Source organism: Lissotriton helveticus, chromosome 6, assembly GCF_964261635.1.
Source record: "Lissotriton helveticus chromosome 6, aLisHel1.1, whole genome shotgun sequence".
In the NCBI taxonomy this organism is placed as follows: Eukaryota; Metazoa; Chordata; class Amphibia; order Caudata; family Salamandridae; genus Lissotriton; species Lissotriton helveticus.
In genome coordinates, this window is record NC_136067.1 from 484,941,310 (window position 1) to 484,959,292 (window position 17,983).

The 17,983-nt window shown below is 48.1% G+C and overlaps 1 protein-coding gene and 1 pseudogene across 3 annotated transcripts in view; both read left to right on the forward strand.

Moving 5' to 3' along the window:
* MCPH1 (microcephalin 1) overlaps positions 1–17,983 on the forward strand; it is a 1,654,378-nt gene that overhangs the window by 175,488 nt on the left and 1,460,907 nt on the right. The gene's annotated exons all lie outside the window — the stretch shown is intronic.
* On the forward strand, positions 8,213–9,439 carry LOC144762692 (elongation factor 1-gamma pseudogene; annotated as a pseudogene). The gene has a single exon (XR_013596127.1). The product of XR_013596127.1 is annotated as an elongation factor 1-gamma pseudogene (transcript).

Consider the following 17,983-nt stretch of genomic DNA (forward strand, 5'->3'; position numbering starts at 1 on the left):
CAATCAGTCTTGACCCTGTGCCTCATGGCAACTGTCCAGCCCAAACTGCCAAGCCATGTCTTCGCTGGACCGAAAAGAAGCATCCTGGAACCTCCCACTAATATGAATAATTTGGAAGAGTTGACGGATCATTACTTCAACGCCATGTCAAATATTCTCGGCTCTGCAGCCCCGAAGCAAATCAAAAGGATTCCTTGCAAACAATCCAAACCTTGATTCAATGGTGCCCTTAATGACTAATGTCGCAGACTGAGGCTCTCTAAGAAACGTTCGAGAAATGCCCCCTCCGCCTCTAGTCTAAAACAGTTAAGGAAGATGAGAAGATCTTATAACAAACTCATACGCATTGCTAAATCAGATAATTTCAGAGATCAGCTTGACAGCGCTAAAAACCGGCTCAAAAAACTATTTTATATTATCAAACAGGCTAATCCTATTCCAGCAATCAAAACCGCTGGACCCAGTGAGACTTCTCAGAGCACTTTTCTGAAAAGTCTAGGCGTATTGAGCAGGAGCTGCCACATGCCACTGCTAACCTGTTCTCTATACGTTTTCTTGGTTTTGACTGTACCTACAATAGTGTGCGCTCCGCTTTACCCACAGAGTACACACCTAAAAACAATGCCATCTGGAATACATTCCGGCTACTAGATTTGGAGGAGCTGTCACATTCCTTTGCTTCTCTTAAACCATCCAACCATTTCAGTGATCCACTCCCTGCCAAGTTGCTCAAAGACCTCAACTTGGCCATTCTACCTCTCTGGTCCAGGATCATCCAACAATCTCTCTTACAGGGGAGGATTCCTGACTGATTTAAAATGGGGCAAGTCATATCCATCCCCAAGAAGCCAAATGCAGATCTAACAGATCCCAATAATTTCCAGCCGATCACCAACGTCATGTATTTAACTAAACTGGGGGCGGAGCCGGGACGGCGACCAAGATGGCCGCACGGAGTCCCGGCTCCGCCGGCCTTCTCCCTTCGCCGTCCGATTTGTTCACCCACCCCGCGCTTGAACGGCGCTTCTGTGCGTCGGAGGGGACGCTGCGATGGGGCACCCGATGGCGGTGAAATTTGGAGCTTCAGGGACCGGGATATCCTCCTTCGCTCTGGGCGGCCCGTCTGCTGCTGAGGCCGGGGCCTCGCGTGGCTGTGCACCCGGCTGCTGGCTCCGTCCCGGCAGCTACAGTCTCCTGTGTGACGCCGCTCCTCCACCATGATGCTCAATGAGTCTCCCTACACCGCCGGAGCCCTCTACAAGACGCACTGCGCAGCCCCTCCGTGTTGGATGCTTCGCCCCCTCCCCCCCCCCCCCCCCCCCCCCCCCCCCCCCCCCCAGCACTTTTCATCGGCAGCCGGTCTAAGGTAACGGCGCTTTGTCTCCTTCAGGGCGCATTGAATGCCTGCGTGTACTAGACTGTGCTGCACATTCCGGCTTACGTGTGCCAGTGGGCACGATAGCGCCGTGTTGTTTTCGTGCTGGGGGGTCCTGTGAATGCTATTCTGTGGAGGGGGTGCCTGTGATCCTATGCTACGCGGTGACGGGACATCGGTGAATCTTACTTCTGACGGAGGCCGGCGATTTTTGGCCTTGCCGTGCTACATTGTGGTGGTGCATCCTGGAAAATGGCGACTTGGCGAACTCTCTCTTGGGATGGCGGCGGCCGGGTGTGTTGGATGCCGAGAATGGGCGGACGACTATCCTTGAAGTGCTGTTTCTTCCTATGCTGGTGATGTCGTGATGCTGTTCTGGTCATTTATACCCGATGTTTACCAATGAGCCATCACTTGTTTTGCCCGCTACTGCTGCGAGACGCCTGTTGCTATCCCCCGGGATGGGGCGATGGCCAGTACTGGATGGGACTTCATGGATGCTGCAGTATGGACATGTTTCCTTTGAATACTCCTGGTTGGCTCGCCGTAGCTTGACTATACTGTACTTGGCCCCGAGGATGGCGGTTGCTGGCGGTCGATGGGCCGCCCATTGTGCTTTTCCGAGACTTTTGTTTATTCTGGACTGATTTGAGTGCCCCAGTTCGTTAGTGTTTTCCCCCGGACCCGTCATCTTTAGCTTTATTCGATCTGTATCACCGAGGAAGGACGGCGCAAAATGGCGGCGGCGCCCCGGACGATGCTGCTTCTTGTTTCATTGCAAGGCGTTCGATTCCTTTGTCTTTGCATGTCCGCTTACTGCGCTGCTCCACTTGTGTTTTCCTGATTGTAATTTTGTGCCCTGTCTCTATTCGGGCCGACAAACTGTATGTATAACATTGATGCTTGGCGCCCTTTCCACTGGCATGGAGAGTTTTGCATATTGCATGATAAGCTGCGAGGGTGGGCGTTTACTTGGTGGTGTCCCCGCATATAGTTTCTGTGTTTCAATGTTGCTACAGTATTATTACGGGGATGCAGGACTCAGGGGGGAGGGGGTCGGGTTCCTTGTTGGAGGGCCCCCCATAGCTTTCTTTCCCCTTCTGTGGGGGTTTTCGATTCTTTTCCTCTCCTTTTCCCTCTTTTGTGTTGAATATTGTTTTTCTCTTTCCTCTTAGCTCCTTTTTCTATATTTCGGGTTTAAGCTCTGGGCGACAGGCACGCTGCTAGGGGGGTGGGCCGTGGCCATGTGCAGTGGTGCAGGGTGGGGGGGGTGGGGGTGGGGTTATGTTTTTGATTCTTTTTAGTTCCATGGCCTTTTTCATGTTGTTTTTTTTTGGTATTTCTTTATTTCTTTTCCCTCCTTTTTTCCTTTTTTGGGGTCGGATGCTATGCACGTCCCTGTGCGTTTATCGATTTCGGTACGGGGGTTTCTGTTCTACTGTTCAATTGAATAGCGGGCGGGTATTGTCTGGGCGGGGGTCCGATCTGTTTGTTGATTATCCTGATTGTCTGCTTTGTTATGTATTCCCTGCCCATGAGGACCTTGCCGTGGATATCCTGTCATTGGTGTAACCCTAGTGTTGGCGATGTGTAATGATGTGCTATCCGATCCTGTTTTTCCTCCTTTAAAAAAGACAAAACGAAACCTTTCTGATCCTGTGACCCGGTTCCATTCGGCTCTCCTGTGTTGTACATTGATATTGTGCGGGGTACCATGGCTTTAATCCTGATTTACATTGTTTGACTGTACTACCTCTGCACCCTTGATTCACTGGGTCGTTTGTCGGATTTGGAATGTAACTGTAAAAGTCAATAAAGGTTTTTAAAAAAAAAAAAAAATGTATTTAACTAAACTGCTCGAGAAATGCTTTCACACACAGCTCTGCGACCACATCGAGAAATTTCAGCTCCTAGACCATCATCAGTCAGGCTTTAGATCAGGTCATTACACAGAAATAGCCCTAACTCACATTGTTGATGACGCCTTGAGAGCTCTTGACCAAGATATGCCTTGTCTTCTAATTCTTCTGGACTTGTCCTCTGCTTTTGACACTATCAAGCATGATAACTTGATTGACCTCCTTCAATATAGGATGGGGTTATCTGGCCCTGTCCTAAATTGGTTCTCCTCTTTCCTGAATAACCGAACACAAAGAATCAAAGTCAACAAATCTTTGGCTGATAGCACCTCGGTCTCTATTGGGGTGCCTAAAGGATCTGCACTCACGCCCACGCTCTTCAATCTATTCATGGAACCTCTAACTGCCATTCTCAACGGTTCAAACATTCAGTACCACGTGTACACAGATGACACTGAACTGTATTTGAAGATCTCTTCTCCAGATGACATTAAAACTCTTAATGGAGCGCTTAAAAAAACCTCAACAATGGCTAACACATAACCATCTGTTACTTAATGCCCTTAAAACAGAATTTCTCCTGATTACCCCCCCCCCCCCGCAACCACTAGGCCACCACGTAAATCTGGATCAAAAAAATCTCCGCACTTAACTGCACCCCGCATATGGTGAACTCCGCTTGCTCTTTAGGTGTCACCCTGGACACATTTCTAAACATGCAAGGTCACATCAGTGCCACCATTAAGAGTGCCAATCATCAGCTCAATACTCTTAGGAAAATAAAACCTTTCCTACCTCCCGAGGACATCCAGTCAGTAGTCCAATCCTTAGTTATCTCACGAGTAGAATACGGATTGGTGACCCTAGCTGGGCTTCCTAAATCTAGGTTAGCTCCACTAAAAGCTACTCTGAACGCCTCTGCCAGACTAATCACTGGCACCGGAAAGCATGATCATATCACACCTGATTTAATCCAGCTTAACTGGCTTCCCATTGAAGCAAGGATCCGCTTCAAGATAGCCTGTCTGACAAATAAAGCTATACACTTCAATTGCCCCGTTTACCTGGCAAAAAAACTTGAGCGCTCCAAATCCAAGCGAAACTTAAAGAAGCTCCAATACCCTACAACTGAAACCACCAAAATTCAACAAAAAAATAACTTGCAATCGCACCTTCTCAGGGCTGGCTCCAAGAATTTGGAATGCCCTTCCAACGGAGATCAGAGCCAACCCCTTGACTGATTCATTAAAAAAACAGGTCAAATGGCTACTGTTAGAAGAACTTCATCAGCAATAGCCTCTATATCATTTGCTAGACACTTTCCTCTCGTGCTTTACAGTCATTCTTACTTTGTGTGTTGAGGTGTATGCCTGACAATTATTTTCACTTTGTAATTGAAATATGTGCTTGAAAATCATTTTTACTTGGGTTTTAAAATGTATTTCGTCACTCTTTGGAAGTAGATCGAGGCTAAAACTGCTAATTGGCTCCATCTAGTTGGGCTTTTACCGGTTTGTTCTCTTGCTACCTCTTCTTCCCCTAGCACCCACATTTACTTTTATGTTTCAGGTTACTCTTATGTTGCTTTATTGTATTGACTTGGACTGTTTCTTTACGTCAACGTTAGTTTTCCTCTTTGTACAGCGCTCTGATACCCGTCTGGGTCTTGTTCGCACTTTATAAAACTTTTCAAATAAATATATAATCCTGGGACCGGTTTTGTGCTGACAGCCCTCATCAGCCAGGCTAGCCTGAATCCAGTGGTAAAGTGAGCAAGGGACCCACGCCTGGGCATACCCTGCCAACTTAGGGCGAATAAAGCTAACACAAGGAGATGATGGACGCAGCACTGAAACTTTTCAGACACTCACCCCCCAGTCACAGATCTGGGTTGAATCCATCATCGTTCTTTAGCTCACTTCGCCACCCCAGTTCAGACACTGCTATATGTAAACCATTCTTGACCCTGTGCCTCATGGGATCAGTCCAGCACAAACTGCCTAGCCATGTCTTCCCTGGACCGGAAACAAGCATCCCGGGACCAGTTGCGGGCTAACAGCCCTCATCAGCCAGGCTGGCTTGAATCCAGTGGCAAAGTGAGCAAGGGACCCACGTCGGAGCATACCCTGCCAACTTAGGGTGAATAAAGCAAACACAAGGAAATGCTGGACGGAGAGCTGAAATCTTTCAGACATTCACCCCCAGTCACAGATCTGGGTTAAATCCATCATTGTCCTTTAGCTCACTTCGCCACCCCAGTTCAGACACAGCTATATGCAAATCAGTCTTGACCCTGTGCCTCACAAGAACGGTCCAGCCCAAACTGCCAACCTTCATGGTGCACACCTATTAATGCACACCTATTAATGCATTAAGTAATAGTAATTTATTTTTAATTAAAAGTGTTAAATGTATTAATTTATTTGCCTACCTGTTTATACAGATAATAGGGTCTGAGTAAATTGAGATTTTTTTCATTGAAAATGAACATATAAACTCCCATTGCCCTAATTTTTTGTTTTTCTGATAATTTTTTAATCAGCCATGACCGTGTGACTGAGGTTCTGCACTGGCAAAATGGGTTCTGTTGGGAATTGGATTGATTAACATGGAGGAGGGGTCAAAGGGGAATATGGGACCTTAGTCTCGTTATCAGCAATGCCCGAGCTCCCACAAAGTTAAACATTCTGATAATTATATCTTCCTGCTGATTTCCTCCCTTCTCTCTTTTCCCTTGCAATAGCTCTTCAGCTTCACCAGGTGGTACCTTGCAGCTTAGTCATGGCTCCACCAGCTGGCTGTTCAGACATCAAAGTGTATTAGGTGCCAGCTGACACATGTCAGCTACTTTTAGTTTCACACCAGATCAATTTGGGCTTGGAGTCTTCTAAGTGCTTCACAGACTAAATTCATCAGTTTTTGGACAGCATTTTATACAGTGGTTAAACCTTGAAATCTGTCATGTGGGTCCAAAAAGGACATCTACATGTAGAATCTTGCATCCGATCATGGCCTCTCCGCCTGCGACTCCTGTTCCTTAATAGACCTGAAGACAATCAGGGAGCGGGAGGCCATGTTTCTTTTAGTGAAGTCCTCCCGGATACCCCAAAGTGTTTCTCTTCTCTTTCTAGTTCGCTCCCTGACAGGATGTATTTCCCAGTAAACCTTTCCATAAAAAGAGCCAAACAAAAAGTGGCTGCTCATGGCACCAAATGGAGACTGGGCACTGTTCCCCAACACCAGGCTCTCCCTCATTATCAGAAATAATTCCAACCTTGAAAAAAAAGATACAGGAGTTTCTGACTCCAACTTCTATCCCTACGCAGGTTGAGGCCTTCTGGATGGCCATGCTGGAGCTCTGCATGGTGTCCCTGTACCTGCTGGCCAAACCTGATAAGTTGACTTGATCATGTGGGTTCTGTGGCTCCGGTACCAACGGCCCTCTATGCCTCCAAAGAAGTTAGTGCAGTCCAATATGCCCTCGTCTGCATGTTTAGTGCCGCCAATAACGCTTACAAGGGCCACTCTATGTACTGTAAGTTGGCAGAAATCATCTGAGAAGCAAATGAGAAAGTTAACGTCTGTTAACCCATGACACAGCCCCTTCACAGGGCTTGGAGATTTTCCCGGATGGAAGAACTATTTGGGTCTGACCAGGGGTGTGGAATTTTTTGAATAATCTACTTGGCTAAGGGACAAAATGGTACTGAGATCTACATGTCCTGTAAAATCCACTTGTCCCACCTACTCCATAAATCAATTATAAGGGCTGACCGAGAAACAACTGTCTAGTTTATGGGAAAATACGTACTTTTCCCACTGCTCGCCATATACGCAGGATGATATCACAGTCCGCTATGTGAGGGCAGAATTAATGATGGATACATTTTCTCCAGGAACCAACAGCCTCTCCTATAATATTTAGGCCAGGAATCGGCCCGCCACCTTTAAACTGGGCTCAAGAACCAACACGCTCTCGACTTAAACTGGTCTCAGGAAACCAGCACCCCTAGGCCATTCAACTCCTAAGCTGAGCATATGCACCAGTGCCTCCCTAATTTTGTCCCTCGAGCCAGAGCCCTCTAGAGCACACCCAGGGGTCTTCAGCCACCTCTAGAGCACACACAGGAGTCTCCAGTCTATTGACAAGGCCCAGGAGTCTCCAACCCTGCAACAAAATTGAGCCTTTACTCCCTAAACCAGACGCAGAAGCCAGCATCAGCACCCAACCTTCCTTCCAAACCAGGCCACAAGTCAGCACCCCATTCACACCCAAATAACTCAGGCCTACAAGCCACCTTACCTACAGTCAAACAAGGCCAATAAGACAGTTTCGCCAGCCCTCTAAAGCAGGCTGATCTGCCACTTTATTACTCCTCTAAAACCCAAGGTCAAGAAGCAAGCGTCGCGCCCCCCCCCCCCCCCCCCCCCTGAAACACCATAAATAATTTACAGCTGGACAGTCTGCACTGTGCACATGTCCACAGATGAGGAAGCAGGCAAGCATACTGGACCGAGAACTCGCCGATGATCACAGAAAAGAGAGCTGAAGTCTGCTACTCCAGCGCACAGGGGACAGGAGCCAAAAAGGTTACTACTGCAGGAGGGAAAAGCAGCCAAGAGCATAAACTGCCTACTTGCACACAATCGGAAGAATATATACATTACAACCATGATCGGAATTAGTTCTCAATCTAGCAACTTTGGAAGGATTAAAAGCATAAACCACACATCAACTCCCCCTTATTTGTGTGTGTTGTCCCTCTTGACATCACTGTAATTCCACATTAAAAAAAGCTGAAAACTTGACAGTTATCTTTGTGCCACTGTACTGAGCAGCAATAAGGGCCTTGAATGCCCTCCAGTTGTCAGGGTATGTGTAAAGAGTCCCGGCGGCCATCTTGGTGAAGCGTAGTTCCAGTTCGGACAAACCAACAAGACCCCCGAGTTTTTGAAGAAGTTTCCTATGGGAAAGGTTCCGGCCTTCGAGGGAATGACTGCCCAAGTCATCCAGTGGGTCAGCTTTGCCGACAGCGAGACCGTCCCTCCCGCAAGCAGCTGGCTGTTCCCCACCTTTGGGATAATGCAGTACAACAAGCAGGCCACGGAACATGCCAAGGAGGAGGTGAAGCGTGTGCTGAGCACCCTGGATGAACATCTGAGGACACGCACATTCCTGGTGGGGGAGAGGGTCAGCCTGGCTGACATCTCTGTGGTGTGTGCGCTCCTCTGGCTCTACAAACAGGTCCTGGAACCATCTTTCCGGCAGCCATACGTTAAAACAAATCGTTGGTTTGAGACCTGCGTAAACCAACCACAGTTCAAGAGCGTCCTTGGGGAGATGAAACTCTGTGAAAAGATGGCGCAGTTTGATGCTAAGAAGTTCTCAGAAGCACAGCCTTAGAAGGAAGCCCCCAAAAAAGAAAAGGAGCCCAAGAAGGAAGAGAAAAAGGAAAAAAAGAAGGAAGAGAAGAAGCCTGCTGCTGAGGATGAACCTGATGAGTGTGATGAGGTGCTAGCTTCAGAACCGAGGTCAAAGGACCCCTATGCCCACCTGCCAAAGAGCGCCTTCATCATGGACGAGTTCAAGAGGAAGTACACTAATGAAGACACAGTGGCTGCGGCAATCCCATACTTCTGGGAACACTTCGACAAGGAGGGCTAGTCAATCTGGTATGGAGAGTACTGCTTCCCTGAGGAGCTAACACAGACCTTCATGAGCTGCAACCTCATCACAGGAATGTTTCAGCGTCTGGATAAACTGCGCAAGACATGCTTTGCCAGTGTCATACTCTCTGGAAGCAAGAATGACAGTACTATCTCTGGCATCTGGGTATTCCGCGGGCAGGACTTGGCTTTCACGCTCAGTGAAGACTGGCAAATCGATTATGAGTCCTATACTTGGCGGAAGTTGGATGTGGACAGCGAAGAGTGCAAGACAATGGTGAAGGAATACTTCACGTGGGAGGGAGAGTTCAAGCACATCGGCAAGCCTTTTAACCAGGGCAAAATCTTCAAGTGAGACAACATCTTGTAAGCTTGGTACATTCAGGAAGTGAAGGGAACCATTGCACCTGGCGGTAGTCGCACAACTCTACTCCACCACACAGCGTCCTACTACTCTGCCCAACGTGGACTATGCATAAATGGAGCCTATCACGTTTACAATTAACTGATCATGAGAAATAAAGAAAAGGGGCCTGTTTGTGCATGTGTACATTCATTGCTCTGCTCGGGGAGGGGCTGGGTCTTCCTACAACGGGCTTGTGTATTGGCTGGGGCACTTATAGATGGAACTTATTTTGTGTTGCATTGCACCATCTTTCCTTTCCTGAAAATTGAACAATAAACTAAGTTGGCTTTGTTAAAAAAATAAATTTAAAAAAAAAAAGCTGAAAACTTACAAGACTCCAACAGCATTCCCCAAACGCAGAATTCACCCTTTATTGGGGGGAGCGGGTGGGGGGAGGGGGGGAGGCAGACTGGGAAGCATCTTTAAAAAAGCGAGGAATTCTGCTGTGAGACGTTTGAAGAAGTTAGTGCTAGGGAAGGCCCCTGTTATGGCTGGATTTATAGCACGGTCTCTGAAACTGAGGGAGGTAGCTGGTACCAGAGACGGGTTTCAGGTAGGGGCTGGAGTTAGTTCTTTGGTTAGGGCTGCTAAAAGGGAAGAGTCTTTAAACGGGGGAGAATGTCGTGAAAGGAGGTGTGGCCCATGCCCCCACTGCTACAGCCGCATGACATACTGCAGGTTAAGGGTGATCCTAGCACTGGTAATGTATCTGTTCCACAGCTGCAACCCTGGAAGTCCCTTAACTGCAGCCTCTTCTCTCTGCTCAGTGGCAGGGCCAGAGCAGCAGTGCTTAATTTGTGCCGGTGCTTAGCACGGGCAGCTAATTAGCAGGGCCGGGTCTACACACGCTGGTGCACGTAATTGATGTACAGTAATTCCCATGCTTAGCTATTGCTAGGGGACTTGGCAGTGGCACAGTGTTACTGTTGAACTCAAGTGTTCAACAACTACTCGTCCGGAGACACTGTCTGCCAATATGACTTCTTTCTCTTCTTAGAGACACCCCACTCATTCTCAAGGGCTAAGGTTTTAATCTCCTGCTGCACGAAATACCCTTCATGCTCCCTAACCCTCTCTAGGCGGCTGAGCGCCGGGCGCTGGTGGTTCAAAGAACAGGCCGGGGCAGACACCTGTGCAGAGAGAAATAGAGGCACGCAAGGAAGGTGCAGGGTCTCGGGGAATGGAAGAACCATGTGGGATTGAAAGGGTCGACCTCCGCGCCCTCCTCTTGACATCTGGACCAAGAAGCACGCAGTTTTTTTTTTTTTACAACAGAAAGGCACTTCATGAGAATTCATTAGTCGCAACTGGAACACTCATGCAAACATTAACCTGGACACGCATAACACACTCAGACAGGCAGGCACACAGATACATAGATGCCCACACCCCAGACACAAATACTTCCATACACAGTCCTAAAAACTCCCACCCAAACTTAAATACTCGCGCACAGAAAAAGACACAACAGGCAGACACGCACTCAAAGACATATAGATAGAACCACGCACACTTACATACACTGGAGCCAAAGATAAGTAGGTGTGCCTCCGACAAAGATTTGAGCCCCTGCACTTCAAATTTTACAAATTAAGCACTGCAGGGCGGCTTCCTCTGTGTCTCTCTCCTGTCCCACGCTGCCGGTTCTCCTCCTCTGGTGGCTGCCCCTTTCTCCCTCCCCAGCGTCAGCCCCTCCCGGAGGCCGCCCTGACAGGGAGGCACAGATATCCCCGTTCACAGGCTGCTGTCTGCCAAGCCCGTCTGCTCTGTAATTCCCGGAGCTGCCTCTCTCTCTGCACCCAGTTCTTATCCTCGGATAAATTCTTCCAGGCCTTCCCTCTGAGCAGCCACTGCTCCGATCATAGCTACTGTGAGCCTGTCTCTGTCCCCGTGGCCAGCCTCGTTCTCCCACAGCCCCAGGCAGACAGCCTCTTCTTCCTCCCATCATCCTAAGTACACCAGACAGCGTCTGTCCTCTAGGCAGCCTCAGGCCTGGTCCTCCTCTCTCGGGGGTCTGTCTCTACCCGGCCACTGTCTTCCAGTGCACTGCGGGCTTGTGTCTGCTGCCTCCCGGGCCCCTCTCACTGGCCTGGTCTATGTCTCCAGCCCGCCTCCACTCTTGGGGCCCTGTGCCCGTCCATCTGCTCCTGCGCACACTGGCCTCTACCTGCCAGCAGCTGCAGAGACAGTGCAGTTCTCTGCCGATCTCTGTGTCAGCCCCGCAGCTCCACTTCTGTGGCAGCGGCATCGCGCTTCCAGATCACAGAGCCAGGGAGCTGGAGGGCAGAGACCCATGTTTAGTGATTTAATGTCTTCTTGTCCGTCGGACAAAATAGACATCAAATCTTCTTGCCCATTATAAAAATCTACATGGTTCGGGCGTCGGGCGATATGATTCCCCCACCCCTGTCTGACTCTGATACTCTTGTCATGCCTAAAGAGGAGTATCACCGAACAGAAGGTAATGACTCTGAAATTAATTACCGCGTCCCCTCTTACAACACTGATGCTGGGCTATACCTTCACTTAGACAATACAAGTAGTTTATTTCCCAGAAGAGGATTTCCTATACCCCTCATTCATTATAGTGGTATCAAAAGCACTAGAATAATTGGGAAAGATTCTTCCCTCTGTGGAGGCTATAGCTAACATTTTGATGGAACTCTTGCAGCCATTCCCTACAGTTTCATTGGTAGTGCCTGTCCTGGTTGTCTGGGAGAAACCCTTCTCATGCCTGTCAGTCCACAAATCGCTAGATGACAGACCTGCCTGGTACAATAGTTCTTGCCAACACACTATTTATTGATATGTCTGGTTGTCCAAGCTTCCTAGCACAACATTTAGGGTGTGACATTAGCGAGAGGATGTGGCATAACGGCCGGAGCTGTCTATTTTGGAACTGGGGAACATGGCTTGAGTATCGTCATCGGCTCAACATCCTGTTATTCTGTGCAAATCACTTAATCTCAAGTTTGTGCTACATATAATTGCAGGAAAAAAAACAATTGTGTTTACCGCAGTCGAAGAAGCTGTTCTCCATGGGACAGAAGGTCTTTGCTTCAAACAACGTCATTCTCTACCCGGTGAACTCAATGTGCCTTCTACACCACTTTGTCCACACGCTGTAAAAACTGGACCATATGAAAAACCCATTCTCTAATCAGATAATTTCTTGATTGTATACTCCCAGACAAGTCCAAGTGCAGATTACATTTCGCAAACACTGATTGATCCATGGGCATAGCTGTAATCGTATGCCGTCATGTGTAGATTCGTTACAGAGGCTTCTCTGTAGATTACTAACTATTCTCTGAGATGTCCAGCTACCCCTTAAATCACTTCAAGAACATTAGAGCAATGGCTTATTCTCTGGGCCTAGTATTCCCAGCTACACAGTTCCACCAACAGTACAGGAACTTTCAAGCCTGTTCTAGGGCACAACATTCCTACCATAAACAACCTTCTCAGCTGAACCAGATGCCCCTAAAACTGTACTGCTTTGTTTGGGGCAGAGGTAGGTATAGGGGAAGCCCATCGCCAAAAACAGTAGCAGTTCCAGTCTCACCATCTTCTGTTTGCTCTTCTACCTAAAAACCTCTGATTCCTCTATAACTCTTAAGCCACCACTTCCAGTGAGGGTGTCCCATTTTTCCACCATCTAGGATACGATCACAGCGATTCACAGGATCAATACTCAAGGACTATCCTTCACTCTTGCAGTGCACCCCCTTTTACTCCCATCCTTCCACTAGGATGTACTTACCCGCTCGAGCTTCTATTTTGGAGAAGTTGTTGTCCTGCTGATAAAGGGGCTGCATTGGTGGTGCCACTTAGAGTGACGTGAGGTTTTACATTCTTAATCAGTTGTGGGGGCTTCACAAGAGAGGTCAGGAGTCCATGTGTTTCCATACTTGGTTAACTAACTGTAAAAGGCTGCATCTCTGAAGTTTGTCAAGGACCATGACCCTTCTCCACTAGTGGTGCTTTAAGGTCACCATCCCAAAATCTCAACTAGCACCCACACAGAGGCTGCTATTCCTAGGAGTGGTATGGCATTTTACCTACATCAAAATCTTTCCTCCTTTTCAGAGGATTCCCAGTGTTCAGTGGTTGATTCCAATGTCTCTGACTTGGACAAAGATCCCTGATCCTCAAGGCCTGCTGGGTCTGATCTGCTCAGGCATCATGGTGGTGCTAGAGAAGCCAATGCCACCAACATTAAATACGCCTCTCAGCTCTGCTGCAGTTTAGAAAAATAAAGTATCTTTATCTAAACTCAACAAGGCCAAAATGACAAAATTCCAAACATACAGTTAATGAAATATGACTTTAAATCAGTTATTGAAAAAATAAAGTTTGTAGAAAACCACTCCAGCTCCACCCGGTGCAATTGCAACGTCGTGACAGCAGTAAATCCAAAGTATGGTGCCAACTATGAGGAGCGAGGCGTCGGGCACGGAGTCACACACCCCCCCCAAACAAACAGTATCTTGGAAACAAAGTCTAGGATGATGCACAACATCGTGGAGGTGAGACCAGCTTCCTGGCTGCCACAGGGGAGGTGAGGCGAGGAGGCAATGTGTTGAGTCCAGGACAAGGGAAGACGGTTGCGTCGGCCGTGAGGCGTTGATTCCGGTGATACGAAGTCAATGAGTTTGTAGAGTCACCCTTGTCGGTTATCACGTTGCAATAACAGGATGCAGGTGCTGGCAATGACTAAGTCGTACGAGCGCTGGCGTAGGGCTGGGCTGATAACTGCAGGTGTTGGAGGGCGTTGGAGCTGCAGTGCAGGCCAGGCGTTGGAAACAGGTTTTCTTGCTTCTTTTAGGTTTCTTCCAGCTACCAACAGCAGGAACAACCTCCAGAGCTCCAAAACTGGAATAGGTACCTCCTGGCAAGTTAGAACTCTCAGCAAAAGGGTTCAGGGTTGCTGTGGTGAAGTCCATGTGTCACTGAGACTTCAGAACGGGATGCCAGCACACTTGAGGCCCTTGGAGAACTTCTTAAAGCAGGTTCAAAGCTAAGTTCCAGTCTTTGTCCCCGCCTTGGCAGAAACAGCAACTGAAGGCCAATAGCACACAGCAAAGGGGCAGTACTCCTCACAGCTCTTCAGCTTTTATCCTTGACAAAGGTTCCTCTTGAGTCTAGAAGTAATTAAAGTTCTGGGGTTTTAGGTCTAATACTTATACCCCAAAATGTCTTTGTTCTCTTTGTGCAAGAGTCTCTGAGCCAAGTCCAGACCAGTTCTGTTGTGTCCTCACTGGTACAGTATGACGACATGGGGTGGAGACACCATTGTGCAAGGGAGACAGGCCCTATTCAGGTGTAGGGAAATCTCCTCCCACTACTCTAAATTCAGCTAAGGTCTATTATGCCCAGCTCTGATCATCCAGGAAGGGCCAGGCACGCCTCATCCCCCCCCCCACCCACCTCCAGTGGCTGTCTACAGTAAATGCACATCCGCAGCCCCTGTCACTCCAAAACCAGACAGTCAGTACACAAACATGTAGACACACATAGAATGGTAAAATAAGAAAATGCCTACTTTCTACAAGTATTTAACAACAAGGGGTGGTGATGGACAGAGTTTCTGAATTAAGCAGAATACTCTCACCCAGTCAAGAGATCAGGGCTAGATCCAACACCGTTTTTTAGCTCACTGCACCATCCCAGTTCAGAACCTGGCTATATGCAAATTAGTCTGTTCCTGTCCCAGTGCATGATGGGAACAGGGCAAACCAAACTACCAAGCCAATTCTTACATTGGGAAGGAAACAAGCTTCCGGGGACCGGTTTCTGCCATTTCAGGCGTCGTCGGCCCGGCTTGCTTGAATCCTGATGGTGCAATGAGCAAGGGACTCACATCTGAGTATACCCTTCCACGCTTAGGGTGGACAAAATATTTAACAACAAGGGGTGGTGATGGACAGAGTTTCTGAATTAAGCAGAATACTCACCCAGTCAAGAGATCAGGGCTAGATCCAACACCGTTTTTTTAGCTCACTGCATGGAAGGGTATACTCAGACATGAGTCCCTTGCTCACTGCTCCATCAGGATTCAAGCAAGCCGGGCCGACGACGCCTGAAACGGCAGAAACCGGTCCCCGGAAGCTTGTCTCCTTTCTGGTGAAGAATTGGCTTGGTAGTTTGGTCTGCCCTGTTCCCATGATGCACTGGGCCAGGGACAGACTAATTTGCATATAGCTAGGTTCTGAGCTGGGATGGGGCAGTGAGCTGAATAACGGTGATGGATCAAGCCCTGATCTTTGGACTGGGTAAGAGTGGTCTGCTTAATTCAGACACTCTGTTCATCACCACCCCCTTTTCTGAATCATTTTGTCCACCATAAGCGTGGAAGGGTATACTCAGACATGAGTCCCTTGCTCACTGCTCCATCAAGATTCAAGCAAGCCGGGCCGACGACGCCTGAAACGGCAGAAACCGGTCCCCGGAAGCTTGTCTCCTTGCTGGTGAAGAATTGGCTTGGTAGTTTGGTCTGCCCTGTTCCCATGATGCACTGGGCCAGGGACAGACTAATTTGCATATAGCTAGGTTCTGAGCTGGGATGGGGCAGTGAGCTAAATAACGGTGATGGATCAAGCCCTGATCTTTGGACTGGGTAAGAGTGGTCTGCTTAATTCAGACACTCTGTTCATCACCACCCCCTTTTCTGAATCATTTTGTCCACCATAAGCGTGGAAGGGTATACTCAGACATGAGTCCCTTGCTCACTGCTCCATCAGGATTCAAGCAAGCCGGGCCGACGACGCCTGAAACGGCAGAAACCGGTCCCCGGAAGCTTGTCTCCTTTCTGGTGAAGAATTGGCTTGGTAGTTTGGTCTGCCCTGTTCCCATGATGCACTGGGCCAGGGACAGACTAATTTGCATATAGCTAGGTTCTGAGCTGGGATGGGGCAGTGAGCTAAATAACGGTGATGGATCAAGCCCTGATCTTTGGACTGGGTAAGAGTGGTCTGCTTAATTCAGACACTCTGTTCATCACCACCCCCTTTTCTGAATTACTTTCTACAAGTGGCATTTTCAAACACACAATTTAAAAACCATCTTTACTAAAAGATGTGTTATTAAATTCTGAGTTCAGAGAGCGTAAACTGTATTTCCCTATCCTGTACCAAGGGGAAGTTATACTTGTAAGATGTTACAAAGCCTATCCTATTGGACAAGATAGCCTTTGAATAGTGAAAAACGAAATGGGCAGTATTTCACTATCAGGACATGTCACACACACCAGTACATGTCCTACCTTTGACATTCACTGCAACCTGTCCAGGAGGGTACCTTGGGCCTACCATAGGGGTGCCTTAAATGTAAGAAAAGGGAGGGTTAGGGCCTGGCAAGTGGGTGCATTTGCCAAGTCAACATGGTAGTTCACAACTGTGCACAGACACTGAAGTGGCAGGTCTAAAATACCTGTTCAGGGCTACTTACATGGGTGGCACAATCAGTGCTGCAGGCCCACTAGTAGCATTTGATTTACAGGCCCTGGAACACTTCATTGCACTTTACTAGGGACTTAACACTAAATCAAATATGCCAATCAGTGAGAACAAATTATAATCACAATTTACACAGGGAGCACTTGCACTTTGACACTGATCAGCAGTGGCAAGTGCCAAAAGCATCTAAGCCAGCAAGTATGAAATCCAGCACAGCATCAAAAATACAGGACATAAAGGCAAAAAGTCAGGGGAAACCACGCTAAAGATGCCAAGTCTTACACATGGTCACTGAAGTCTGCACGCCGAGCTGAAGCACCCATCTGGGTGACATGATGGCACATCGTCTTTAGTCCGCATCAGAGCAGCTCCTGCACATCAACATGCTGGAGCTGTGGGTAGTTCTACTTGCCTTGATCTCTTTCATCCCTTTCAGCTCAGAGTTTTATTCAGGTTCTTCAACCGCCACTGTCCATTATATCAACAGACAGGGTAGTCTGGGAGTCGCAGACCGTGTATTGCGAGGCAATTAGTCTGTGGCAGTGGGCTCAACAAGGACTGATTTTTTTTTCTGCTAGAGACACACCTTGCAGGCTTTTTCAGTGGAAGAACCAGTGCTTTGAGTCCTTACAAGCCCACAAATGGGAACATCACTGTTAAGAGATGGTTTTTATCTTCCCCAGATTGTGGTGTCCATTTGTGGATCTTCGCCATGGCCCCAACCCAGAAATGTCCTCCGGTCTGTACTATGCACTCTCCTCTGTATGGTTCCCTGTGGTATGCCTTAGGATTCATTCGGTCAAGGGGCCTGCTATAAACATTTTCACTCATTCTTTTCTGTTGTGTACCCTGCAGAAGGTCTAGGAAGATTGAGCACAACTGATCCTGATTGTCACAGACAACACAGTATTGACCTGGTATGTCGATCTGTTGGCACTCTGCAATAGTCCTATCGTTCCACTCAAGCACAGGAAGCATCTGCTGGTGTAGCAATATCGTCACGTCTCCCCCCATCCCCAAATGGCGCAGCTGCATGCGTAGACTAACAAAGAAAGTGAATGGGACTTGCACTGCTCAGTTCATCAACGGTAATCAGTTTTACGGTCTGTGGCGTGCTGAAGAGGTATCGCTGTCTGTGTCCTGCCGCGTATATAACAACAAAGTCTATTACAAAGCTGCCCCAACAAGGGGGGAAGTCTCCTCCAAGCACTGCGTAAAA